The following is a 12,525-nucleotide window of genomic DNA, read 5'->3' as shown; positions in this document are numbered from 1 at the left end:
AATGAAGTATAAATATTTTGAATTTACTTATCAAATATTTTCATTTAAAAACATATATGAAAAAAAAAAAATTATTCAACTATCATTTCAAGTAAATTGAATTTTTGATTTATTCATGTGACTTTAAATTGAAATTTTTTTCTCTCATCATTCATGTTATAAAGTACATAGAAAGATATTAATCTTTGATAAATTTAAATATATTTTTTTAATGTCAACGTAAAGTTGAATGATTGATTGATTTTTATCAAGTCTTTGAAGTACATAAAAAGTTTTTACCTTTTGGTGAAATATTAAAAAAGTTAATATGTAAAAAGTATGCATATAAAACTTTAAAATGAAGTTTTAAATTGATACATGCGTTTGTTCACGTTGAGACTTGATCAAAGATGATGATAATTAAAAATAGCTCAATGTCAAAATTTATTATGAAGTTGGTTTTGCATTAAGAGTATCATGGCTTTTAGGATGTGAACAACAGCAAAGACATGATAACCTTTATCAAGTTGATAAAATGAGTTTTTTAATACAAGAAATAGTCTTCTTGCCAAGGCACACAAGGGTCTTCAAGTTTTTAAGTGTAAATAATCACCTGGAAATCTTGTTGCCAACCATTTGCCTCACAATCTTTTTGTTTTGTCTTTTTTTTTTTTAACAGAAGCATCTATCAGCATGTACATCATTTTTGAATTTTTAAATATAATAACAAAACTTTGTAAATATGAGCTTGTTAGATTATCAGTACAATGGTTTGTAAAACTTTTTTCTGGCAAATCAGTATAAAAGGATTTGGCTAACGAGGAATATGTTCGTTGAATTGAAATTGAGGTAACCGCAGGCAAAACATGCCAACATGTTGAAAACTAATGGAAAAGTGGAAAGAGAAAAAAATTTTATACAGAATGAAAAGCCGTTTTTGTGGGTTCAACATCAATGCATGGATATTTTTTTTTATTCATCTACATAATTTGAATTTTCCAGGTGCATGAAAGCCAAACGTAATCATGTGACCCGATTGAATTTTTTTTTTTAAATGCCTCTCGGCGTACTGATTGCAAATCAACATTGTTCATACATTTATAAACACGTTGATAATTTTTATTATAATTATCAAATTTTATTATTTAAAATCGAGGGGGAAGTCACTTGTGTAATCTGGTGTACATCGAGAGAAGAATTTTCAATAATCTCTTGTAATCTTACAGAAATGATTACAGAAAAATTGTGTAATCATTGTAATCTCAAGTACTCTTGTAATCTATTATAATCATCGATAATCTTTGAAAATTTTATGTAATCGCCAGTAATCTTACGTCGTATATCTGTATTCTGCGAAAATTTTGCAATCTTCTTTCTGTTTTCAGATCGCACATGCGTGTGTATACATGCACATGTATAGTATACTAATTTTTTTTTCTTTATTCGTTATTCATTATTTTTTCTTTTTTTTCTTTAAATTTTAAGTGTAATCATAAAAGATTACAGGGAATCTTTGTGATTACCAAAAAAAAAGTAATCTTGTTTAATCATTGGAAAGATTACATGATTACCGGTAATCTGTAATCTGGTGTACACTAAATTTTGGAGTGACTTCCCCCTCGTATGCATGATTACAGGTAATCTGTAATCTGGTGTAATCTTCAATAATCTTCAATAATCTCGTGTAATCTTTTTGAAATCTTTGAATTTTAAGTGTAATCATAAAAAATTACTGGGATTCTTTGTGATTACAAAAAAAGTAATCTTGTGTAATCATTGGAAAGATTACATGATTACCGGTAATATGTAATCTGGTGTACACTAAATTTTGGAGTGACTTCCCCCTCGTTTAAAATAATATTAATTCTGAATTTTATTTTTAATTAAATCATTTTTGTGGTTTTCTTCAATTTATTTCGATCTGATTCAACAAATTTCTAAGCAAAAAATCAATGAAGTGGAAGAAAAAATTGATGATGCGTTGTGGATATACATCAAGGATACTCAGAAGATTGCTTCAAGTAATTGAGAAAATTGAAAAAGATGGTTACTGAGTTGGAATGATTTATTGATTGATGACAGTGCAACTGCTGGACTTGAGGAGTTTACAAATATAAAAAAAAAGAGTGCAGAATAAGTTGATTGAATCAAATTTGCTGATGGTAAACACAATGACAAATTCACAGAGAAAATTGCTTTGTAAATATTGGAGAACCTACAAAATTAAAATACAATTAAAAGTAAAAATTAACAAAACCAATGTCTGTATAAATAATTAAAAATATTTCAATGAAAAATCAATTAATGATGAAGAAAAAACTTTTCAAAGTTTCGTTCAAGTGTTGGTATAATTTTGTTAAAAAAAAAATATGAAAACTTATATCCATCAAGAGAATTAAATTTTTCACAACGAATAAAAGTATTTTAGCTAAAAAAAAAAGAAAAAGAAGAAGAAGAAAATAAAGTGGCTGAAAGCTTGTGGCTGAAAATAATATGACTGGAAGTAAAATGAACATTGAACACATTTATAACCAAAGTGAGGAAATGCAAAATGATGCAATAGAGCTTTTTTTTTTCACACTGAAAATATATATCATAGTGGTTGAATGTAAGCGAGAAGGATTAACTTCCTGCGGTGAAAATGTAGAGTATTCTCTACGTAAATGTAGTTTATTACAAAGGGATGAGAAGGGTGTGATGATATATATATTAGAAATACCCACATAGCTAGATACATAACAATGCAGTTTGCTCCAAACGATGCAATTACGTGGTCCAATGTCCAGAGAATGCCACGAACCATTTCAAACTGAAATTTCATGGACCGTCGGAGATATTAGTGAGTTTGTAAAATTGCAAAAGATAAAATAGTCGTTGAAAAAATAATGAACTTGTACTCCGTATAAACAATGATAAAAAATTCTTTTATTTTAAAAAATGTTTATTTTTTAAATAAATTCGTGCTGATAATATAAATGATAAAAAAAAAAACAAGATTAAGGAAAGAAATATATTTCTTGATATAAAGCGAAAGAAAAAAAAGGAAAAAAGTTTTTTTTTTTTCATATATATAAGACTTTTTTTTATGATGATATAACAACCTGAAACTTTAATATATCTTTCAAATGATTTACTGATTTTGTGCTTTTTATATTATTCTTAAATTTTTTATTTCATTTTATTTTATTTGTTCGTGGGTGTAAGTGAATCATATATGATGAGATTTAAGCTTTAAAAGTTTTTGAATTAATCGAGTGAAAAATAATATACTTACACGAATATGAAATACTTTTTTTGAATTATATTTTGAAAAAAAAAAGATAATAGTTTATTTAATTATAGATAGGGCTATTATTTTTTTATGATAAATTTATTTTAAATGATAATAATGTGTTAAAATATAAACTTTTATGTTAGAAAATTTTTATTTCGTGATTTTAAAATATTTTTTTTGTAAATTACAATGTGACTACTAATTCCAGGCTATTTTTTCCGATATTTTGTGTATTAATATATTACACTAGTCGGTTCAATGAGTCTCTCGAGGGTTTTTATAAATAGTAACGTTGAAAAACAAGATAGGGAGCCATTAAAAATTGTAGATAGTAAAAGTTGTAGAACAAACGGTTCGATAAAGCCATTTAAAAAAAAAAAAACCAAGCTTATATGTACAAATAAATAAAAATAGTTTATCTTTATTTATATATTTGTATAATAAAAAATTGTGTATATACACATTAAAGTATTGGAAAAGCCATTGAAATTTATTTTATTGTTGAATTAAATTTCGAAATAGGATTCAAGAATTAAACCAAGAGATCAAGAAACTTACAATTACACCAAACTTTGGTAAAGTACCTTTTCTCATTTTCTTCAGATGAACAATTCAAATACAGCATATAATAAAAGACAATAATAGCTATAATTTTTTGCATCAATAAATTAACAAACTTTATACTCTTGAAATTATACGTCTAGCCTTTGATTCGATATCGAAAAATTGCAATTTCTATAGCTAGTAATTCGATAAAAAATTTGTCGAAAAAAAGCGACACTATTTGCTTGAAATTAAAGACAAAGAAAAAGATGAAAAAAAAAATTAAGAATATAAATATTAAATATAAAAAGGAAATTTCAATTTTGAATATATACTTTTATATTTTTTTTATAAGTTAATTTAATTTGTTCTTGTCTTGTTGTACGACAGTGAATTCTCGACATCTGCTTTTCATTCTTGTTTAAAATTTTTCTTTTGTGTTTTAAATATATGCATGCTTTTTATCCTAACATTAAATTATCGGTTTAACACTTAAAATTTATATAAGTAAGTTGAGAATTAAGGTTGTCGGATGTCAGTAAATCTACAAACTCTGACCTAAAATATTTTATCTATGAAATAAATTTAAACAATGTTTTGAATTTTTCAATCTAGTAACGTTACTTGAAATTTTTTTTAAATCACTTGAAATTATTAGAATGATTAGACACATAAGCCATTGCAAGATAAATTTTTAAAAATAAACCATGAAAAATTTCATGAATTAATTTAAGATTTTTGGGCGGACAAAAAAAATAGTTTCACGAGAGTGGTTTGCCTCTTGAAAATAATTACTACCATAGACAACACCTCTTTTAGATTTTTTATATATATATATATTTGAGAAAATAGAAAAAAGTATTTGTTTTGGTGTTTTTATGTGGGGGACGGGCATGTGCAAACGATTGATCTAAAGATGTAAAAATGTAACACGTGTGTATAGAGCAATCTTGCTATAGTACTTGTAAGTCTTTTCATTCATGAGTCACAAGGGTTGTTCCAGATAATAAAAGGAAAAAAAAAATATATTTATATGTTTATTTTAAAGAATAAAGATTGAAAAGATCAGAGAGAAAAAAGCAATTCAATTTGAACAAATATTGTCTTTTTGTTACATTAAACATCTTTTGTTATAATAAATAGGAAAAAAAATCACTGAAGCATAAATTTTCCAAAATTTATAATACAATTTGTTTTGATATTTTTTTTTCAAAAAAATCAATAGAAAAATCAAAATTCTATATGAAGAATCGAAAAATTTAAAGCCTCTCTTTTTTTTGTCAAATAAAAATCAAAGATTTACTTGATTTTTTTAACCCAAAAATAATACAATAAATTAATAAAATAAAAAATTGACAATGATGTCCATTTAAGCATCAACAACTTGACCAACAATTTTGCAACAAAGTGCCATTACATTGGAATGTAATGACGCACAAAAAATATAAAAAAAATCGAATAACCTATCCTTTTGAGTCTTGCACATACGAGTATTAAATAAGTGACGTGAATAAATTTAATAAATAAATAAATATTTAATTTACATATTCAATGAACAATAAAAAAAAAGTATAAATAAATGATATACTTTTGTGTTGGTGTGTGTAAGGTACCACTCAAATTATTACTTAATAATTTATAAAATTTTATAATTATATATTTTAATGTCTTTTATTTTTTTGGAAAACTATACAGTCAGCAAAAATATAATACCAAAAAGAAAAAATTTAGACATATGCACACTTGCACTAAACTCATATGTACATGGAGAAATTCTCCCGAGAGTGGCACGATGAAATACGAGCCTACATAAGGTCGACATATACCTCAAAATAGAATTTGTCGTTTGGTGTTTCCTCGTACTCTGAAGTTATACACTTTACAATGTAAATTTTCAAATATATTTTACTCCATTTTCACTTTTCAAAGTTGAATGTATAGCATTGTATTTATAGAAACTATTTTTGATTGATGCTTCAATGCTATTTTTGATATGTCAATATTCAAATCAATTTACTGAATGAAATATATTTTTTTCTTTATTATAAATATCATCAAATATATACTGGTGAAAATATTTATCCATATTACTCTGTAAATTGTCTGGAAAAATTTTACTTTTTATCTGTCTCTTTCGAAATTAACCCAATCAAAATTTCATCATTGTATTTTTCTTTATTGCCACTGATAAGTCATCAATGATAAAAATATTGAATTTTTATATATCGAGTTAATTTTATAATCAAGTGATATTTATCATCATCATATTTATAAATATACTAACGACTCAATAATTATAAAAATTTATTATCATTATGAATAATTATCCTTGTGACAAATGTGTAATATTAAAAAAAACTGACGTCATTATTGCAATAAAAAAATTAAATATAAACACGTATTTAAGAATACATTATGTACAATAAAAAAAATATATAATGGATATTAAAAATATATCAAAAATTTCTTTTGTATTTATATAAAAATCAAAGTACAAAAAAAAAAAGTAGATGCTGTATTTGTGGCTGCTACGAGGAGCGGCTTACAGACGAAATGGGGGATTTAGAAAATCGGATTTTATGTGTGCGACAGGCTTAGTCTGCCGTATAAAATATAGAAAAAAAAAAAATGAATTAAATCTTTAAAATTTACATGTATTGTGTGTATATATAAATTAAAAATGAAAAAAATGTGAGTCATTAATTTAACGCTGAAGGAGGAAAATTTATGGACAAATTAATTTGTACATTTTAAAAAATATAGGGCGAAAGAAAAAAAAAAAAATATATATATGATAAAAATACACTTCTGATTGCTTACTTCATCAGTTGAAAAAACTTGATGAATTCATAAATTTACGTTAAATAGCAGTATGACTTAATTATAGAAGAAAAAAAAAATATATTGTGGAGGAAGTATAAACGTAACAGAGTGCATTTAAAATAAATATTTTCAGTATGGTCACGTTGTCGTTAATAAAAAATTATTTAAATTACCTTTTACAACAATAAATATATAAGAATAAATAAAATATATTTCAATGAGTATAGTATAATTATAATTATCAGTGGCAGATAAAAATAAGCTATTAAAAAACTTGAAAAATAAAATTTAAAAAAACACAATAAAGTTATAATTTTAAACAATAATTGAATGCTCAATACAAAAATAAGACACGAGGAAATAATTTTCAATGTTTTTTTCTATTTATCATTCAACTATTAATACATTTAAATTGACTTAGTGATTTACATTCGACTCACGTTTACCTCAAGTTTCCTATACCACAAAATTTCAAAACTTAAAAGTGCTTTCAAAACTCTCTCGTCTTATATACTTGAATGATCAAAGATATATATATAAATTAAATTAAATTTACCTCTTTATTATAAATTTTCTTGTTTATTTTGTTTATTTAAATCAACAAAATTATTTACTGTTCTTCTCTTTGATTATAAATCGTAATATTAGATTTAAAAAAAAAAGAATCTAATCACAATTTTCACATTAAATAAACACACAATTTTTAACACTTTAAATTTTATATTGTCAAGTATATAAAATACAAATAAACATAAACATTGTGACTAATATTAAGTTTAAAAAATTAATAAATTTACTCTTTTTTAATTCATGAAATTATACGTATATTTGATAAGTGATTCATACGTTTATAAAACGATGAAATTAACTAATAATATAAGTTATAAACAAAAAATTATTATAAATATTAATTTATAAATGAGCTGTTGCTGGTATTTTTTTAAAAAAAGCAATACTGAACTGTGGAAAGACGTGTTGTGACTAATAAAACAACCATCGCGTGTGGAGTTTGCGCACCCACTGATTCACAAACTTGGATGTTTGGAACAACGAGTAAAACTGCTTCCATCTACAAAACGTGGAAGTCACTGGTTTGCTTGTATTAGCCCACACACATAAATACACACACACAAATACAACAATATTAAATAGATAGTTTATATATATTATTTTTTAAAACTTTATTTAAATTTTATTTTTAAATGTCTTTATCGTTTCTTTACTATGTTTCGTCATAGATATATGTTACTGTGTGATACCCTTTTGCCTATATTAAATCATTATAGTTTTTTGTCTCTTTGATAGTTTAATTTTTTTTTTTCATTAATATTCTTATGATTATTATGAAATATATATTTTTCATAATATTTAATCAATAATTATTTAATTTTGCAATTTTTATTTTGTAAAAAAATTTCTATTTCTTTAATTAATTAATTTGGCTTTTTTATTTAAAGGAAATTGTTTTTATTTAACAGGTGAATTTGTTTGTAAATCTTTTTTTTAAATATAATATATAAGTTTATGTGAAAATGACAAAGTTTTTGTTGAGCATGATATCCTTTATATAAAAGTTTCAAGTTTCTAAGTATAAACTTGAAATGTTTTACTCTCAACTCAAAACTAAAATTCAGTTTTATTTAATTTTTTTTTTTTTTAGTTTTTCCATTTACGATATTTTTTATTTAACAACCCTTGTATATATACATTTTAGCTAAAAGACCCTTCTCTACTTTCAGTAATATGACTCCCAGTTATAGGAGATGAAAAATTGGTTTTTTTGCTTTTCATTTTGTTATTGAAACTGTGTCGTTCAATTTTTTTTTTTTTCTATTTCATATGTAGAACGATATTATGTATCCAGTCTATGATGAGTATATCCAAGAAAGCCAGGATAAGACAGTCTTTGGAAAAAGAGGAGAAAAAAAAAGCTAAAAGAAAGATAAAAAAAATGAAATTTAGAAAAAGAATACTTTACTGCAGTGTCTTGCGCAAAAAAAACATGAATGAAAAAAAAAAAAAAAAAGTTTCAAAACCATTGAAGCAATGGCGTTGAACATTTTTTATATTATGGTAATTGAAAATAATAAATTAAACTAGATAAAGTTTTGGCATTGCAGCAGGAATGTTATTGCAAAATTTATATTTAAAAAAATTATTTTTTCCTGCGCATGGCACTGTGCGATGTGCAGTTAAAAAAAATATTAAATCAACAATATTGAATAAGCGTATATTTATTTATTATTATCAATTATTATCGTATTTTTATATTTGTACAAAAAGATTAATGAATGAACCACTCAAATATCAACACAAGAAATTACAAGAAAAGAAAAAAAAATGTATGATTGTATCAAGTGATTCGATAACGTTTTTAGAAACAACTATTAATCATGTTGTGTATGACTCATAATGTTAATGAAAGAGTAAATTGACATAGACCAAAAAAGATATGATAAATTTAGAAGAAAAAATGATCAAGTTTATGTGGAAGATGTGGACCACCAAGTGGGTTATCATTTGAGCAATAAAAAAAATAATTGATTAAACAGACACACGAGTTTATCGTTAAAGATAATTATTTTTTCTAATATAATAATAATTTTTTTCTACAAGTAATAATGACAAATACAATATCTTTTATTAACTATAATAAAATAAATAATATTTTCTTTAATCGAAGTATTTTTTTGTCATCTTAAAACGAGTCGAAAAATTATTAAAATATTGTTGAGTGTTGAAATTTTTTTATGCTCAATAATATAGAACAAAAATCCAGGGCTATACATTATGAATCTCTGGAGTATGCACGTTCCAAAGTGACTGCCAACTTTACTCCTTTAAAAAATCAAAATCACTTTAACAAGTACATGTCGTTCTTCTCGTTTTCAGGTGTATTAAAGTACTTATATACATGTCATATTTAAATTTTATACCTTTAATTTAAGAGTCAAGAAAACCTGTGAAAAATAATTCTAAGAAGAGTGCAAAAGATATCAAATACATGGCTTATTATCTCAGCTTAAGTAAACTAATTTATTTCATGATAACATCAGCAACAAAGCATCATTCAAGTGCAAGAAGAAACAACTATTATGCAATTTATGTATATAACTAAAATAGAGTGAATCATGTTCTTTGCTATTGAAAATTTTTGGGGTATTATTATTCCATACACAGTGAGAATATAATTTCATTATTATCCTCGGGACACAGTAAATGAAAACTTTTATTTTCATAAATTTACTAAATAAATTTGCATAAAAAAATAGCTAGTCACTGTAATTTTATTTTCCTTACTTTTTAATTAAAAATAGAAAAAAACTATAGTCAATTTATTTTTAGTAGTTTAATGAGTTTACATTTGACCGATTATTTTGAGCTTTAGTTTTTTACAATTATTTATTTTTGTTTTTATTTAAAATAGACAGAGAGAGGGATATTTATTTTTTATGAAAAAAAAAAAAATGAAAACCGGAAAAGCACGGACCAGTGGAGAAACGGAAGTTTTAATCGAAAAAGTTTTGAACAATGCAGTATGGATCACATCCAATTCGACAATAAGACCAGTGTCGACTGTCGTATTATAAACGATTTACCACTGTTCCGGATGTATTACGTCTGGAAAATATATTTTTATTTTTTTTTTCCCATCATCTTTTATTTTTTACTCTGAGGATTTGTCTGTATTTTTTTATTTTTGATACGAACATTCATTGTACAATGTTGAATACTTTTTTTTTAATTGCAATCTATTCAAAACAAACATAAAAAACTTGCATCCATCTTAAACTTGGATCAATGAGGATGTATTTTATTGTTACTTAATGAGTTTTTTTTTTTTTTTGTTTCAGTATATCATCGGATGAAAGTTTTGATGTAGCATCATTGAAATGACCATGAGTGAGGTGAGATGACAGAAGACTAAACTACCTGCGTCTCAATTCATATTCTATTATTCCTGGAGTATACAATTTGCATTTTTTAAATATATTTTATTATTTTTTAGACATGTATTGTTATTGGTATTTTAGTGCCGTTGATATATGAATTTGATGGAAAAAAATTAAATTCTTAACATGATAACAAAAAAATAGAAGAGTTATTTATTATTTTCAGAGAACTACTTCCTTTTATCTATAGTCCCCTAATAATTTTAATTTTTTTTTTGGGAGTCTAGTGGAAGAATGATGAATTCTCAACAGGATCACATAATACTCGAAGAGTAATTAATTATTTTTAGAAGATTACTTCGTTCTATTTATATTTCCTTAATAATTTAAATTTTTTTCGGAAACTAATAAAAAAATCTTGAATTCTTAACAGGATAACATAATAATAGAAGAGCTATTTATTATGTTCAAAAGATTACTTCCTTCTTTTCATATTTCCCTAATTATTTGAATTTTTTAGTAATGTAATGGAAAAATAATGATTTCCCTGATATTTTAAATTTTTTTTTGAGAATTTGAAGAAAAAATCTTGAATTCTAAGCAGGATAACATAATAATAAAAGAGTTATTTATTAATTTTTGAAGATTACTTCCTTCTTTTTATATTTCCCTAATAATTTAAATTTTTTTTTGAGAATTTAATGGAAAAGACCCGAATTCTTAACAGGATAACATAATAATAGAAGAGTTATTTATTATTTCCAGAAGATTACTCTCTTATATTTATATTTCCCTAATAATTCAAATTTTTTTTTGGAAATTTAATGGGAAAATCTTGAAATTTTAACAGGATAACATAATAATAAAAGAGTTATTTATTAATTTCAAACGATTACTTCCTTTTTTTTATATTTCCCTAATTATTTGAATTTTTATTTGGGAATTCAATGCAGAAATAATGAATTCGTAACAGGAAAACATGTCAATAGAAGGCTTATTTATTATTTTCAAACGATTACTTGATTTTAAAAGATTACTTCCTTCTTTTTATATTCATTTGGGAATTCAATGCAGAAATAATGAATTCGTAACAGGAAAACATGTCAATAGAAGGCTTATTTATTATTTTCAAACGATTACTTCCTTTTTAGTGTTCCGTAGGACACTTATGTTTTCACTTTTCGTGTGACTTTTTGTTATTTCGCGATAAAAATAAAAGTTATGAATCGAATTAGCTTCTATGAAACCCATTAGGTTTCATTTTTTTTCCCAAAAGCCATCATCATATTACTTTTTATTTTTTGGCCCTTATCAGTTGTGATAGTGCCATTTATCTACAGGGCCCAATTTCAAATATTGACGGATCGGATCCGGCAATGATTCAATCGACGACGCTTCATCTGTAGACTCTCCGATATTTTTTTGAAATTTTTTGGTCGTTTATTTTTTTTTTTATTAAACAAAATGTAGTGTCAGAATTTGTTTTTGCAAGATATTTTTTGAACCGCCGAACTGAATTAGTTGATGTTAAATGAAATTTATGTTTTTTTTTTTTCCCAAAAGCAATTATCATATTTATTTTGAATTTTTGGGCCTTATTAGATTTAATATCCTCATTTTTCGATAGGGCCCAATTCCAAATATTGACGGATCGATTCCGACAACGTTTCAATCGATGACGCTTCATCTGTAGACTTTACGTTATTTTTTTGAAATTTTTCGGTCGTTTATTTTTTTTTTTATTAAACAACAGAAATAAACAACATTAGAAAATAAAACAATACAAAAAAAATAGTCATTTATTTTACAATAAAATGAAAAAACAAATCAAACAACAAAAAAAGAAAAAAAAATCCTACGGAACACGTAGGGTGCACCTTGGGGGACTTGACTATATTTTTTTTTATATTTCTCTAATAACTTGAATTTTTTTTAGTAATGTAATGGAAAAATGATGAATTCTTAACAGGAAAACATGATAATAGAAGAGTTATTTATTAATTTAAAAAGATC

General features: G+C 24.5%; 1 protein-coding gene across 8 annotated transcripts in view; it reads right to left on the bottom strand.

The window, feature by feature from the left end:
- The window catches only part of LOC122851687 (guanine nucleotide-releasing factor 2), a 28,825-nt gene that overhangs the window by 10,775 nt on the left and 5,525 nt on the right, over nucleotides 1–12,525 (bottom strand). Inside the window, exon 1 of one of the 8 annotated variants that reach the window (XM_044151135.1) lies at nucleotides 7,176–7,360. The exons of the other annotated variants lie outside the window; for them this stretch is intronic. The gene's annotated coding sequence lies outside the window, so the exon portion shown is untranslated. Of the gene's footprint in view, nucleotides 1–7,175; nucleotides 7,361–12,525 lie in introns of those variants that run through there. 8 annotated transcript variants of the gene reach the window in all.

Source organism: Aphidius gifuensis, linkage group LG1 (genome assembly GCF_014905175.1).
Source record: "Aphidius gifuensis isolate YNYX2018 linkage group LG1, ASM1490517v1, whole genome shotgun sequence".
Taxonomy (NCBI): Eukaryota; Metazoa; Arthropoda; class Insecta; order Hymenoptera; family Braconidae; genus Aphidius; species Aphidius gifuensis.
This window is presented reverse-complemented; position numbering and strand designations above follow the sequence as displayed.